At 54.6% G+C, this 1,574-nt stretch overlaps 1 non-coding gene across 1 annotated transcript; it reads left to right on the plus strand.

The window, feature by feature from the left end:
• Window positions 1-684: 684 nt before the first annotated feature.
• On the plus strand, window positions 685-757 carry trnat-agu (transfer RNA threonine (anticodon AGU)). The gene has a single exon. It is a non-coding gene; the product is annotated as a tRNA-Thr (tRNA).
• The last annotated feature ends 817 nt before the right edge of the window (window positions 758-1,574 follow it).

A 1,574-nucleotide genomic window follows, 5' to 3' on the forward strand; every position in this document is an offset into this window, starting at 1 on the left:
TCTCTCTCTTCTCAATTTCTTTTCAGATTCTCCCCTTCCTCGTCTCTCCCCTTCCCTCTCTCACTCCTTCCCCCCTCTCTCCTCTCCCTTTTCACTCTCTCTCTCTCCCCTTCCCCTCCCAGGTTACCCTTCCCCTTGCTCTCTCTCTCCCCTTCCCCTCTCTCCTCTTCCCTCTCCACTTTCATTCTCTCCCCATTCCTTCCCCTCTCTCTCCTTCCTCCTATATCTTCCTCATCTCTCCCCTCCCCCTCTCTCCCCTCCTCCTCTTTCCCTGACCCACTCTCTTCCCCTTCGCTCTCCTTCCCCCTTTCCCTTTACCTCTCCACTCCTCTCTCTCCCCTCCTCTCTCTTTTCCTTCCCCTTCTATTCAGATTCTCCCCTTCTCCCCCTCTCTCCCCTGCCTACTCCCTCGCTCGCCTTCCCATCTCGCTCCCCTTCCCCTCTCTCCCCTTCCACTCTCTTTCTATCCCCTTACACTCGCTCCCATTCCCCCCCTCTCTCTACCCTTCCCTTTCTCAATCCTTCTCATCTAGCTCTCCCCTTCCACGCTCCCTCTCCCCTTCCACTCTCTCTCTCTCCTTTCCCTCCCTCTTGTTCCCTTTCCTCTCTCTCTCACTCCTTCCATGGTCTCTTTTCCCTTCCCCTCTCTTTCCTGCTCCTTCCCCTGTCTGCCCCAGGGCAGGTGGCTCCATAGCTCAGGGGTTAGAGCACTGGTGTAGTAAACCAGGGGTTGTGAGTTCAAATCTCACTGGGGCCTCCTCAATTTTAGCTTCTGTTACTGAATTGACCATCAATCAGCGACAGGCCGACACCATTAACAGGAACCACTCACTCCGCACTTTACAATCTGCCCACAGTACTTTCACTTCCCACTCCCAGTCTGTATCCCACCTTTTCCACATCCAGTCTCAGAAACACCGATATATCACCGACTCATAGAAACTTACAGCAGGGAAGGAGGCCATTTTGGCCCATCGTGTCAGCACCGGCCGACCAAGAGCTATCTGCTGGGCAGGCCACATAGTCCGCATGTCCCAGACACGAAACTCCCAAAGCAAGCGCTCTACTCGGAACTCCAACACGGCAAGCGAGCCGAAGGTGGGCAGAGGGAACGTTACAGGGACTGTAGATGTCCAGGTCTCCCAGGGCGGTGTGTTACACAAACTCCACCTGTGGATTGTAGCCGGCGACGGTCCCACGCTGCTGGGCAGGAATTGGATGAACCGGGTCCACATCAGGCGAAGTGGTGCTGTGGAGGAAAAGAGCAGCACCTCCTGCCTGCAGCAAGACCACAAAATAGCTGCAGCACCACAAGCACGTGGAAGAAAAGAGCACCACAAAATGGCTGCAGCACCACAAGCATGTGGAAGACAAGAGCACCACAAAATGGCTGCAGCACCACAAGCATGTGGAAGACAAGAGCACCACAAAATGGCTGCAGCACCACAAGCATGTGGAAGAAAAGAGCACCACAAAATGGCTGCAGCACCACAAGCACGTGGAAGAAAAGAGCACCACAAAATGGCTGCAGCACCACAAGCATGTGGAAGAAAAGAGCACCACAAAATGGCTGC

This window comes from Pristiophorus japonicus, unplaced genomic scaffold, assembly GCF_044704955.1.
Source record: "Pristiophorus japonicus isolate sPriJap1 unplaced genomic scaffold, sPriJap1.hap1 HAP1_SCAFFOLD_536, whole genome shotgun sequence".
NCBI lineage: Eukaryota > Metazoa > Chordata > Chondrichthyes > Pristiophoridae > Pristiophorus > Pristiophorus japonicus.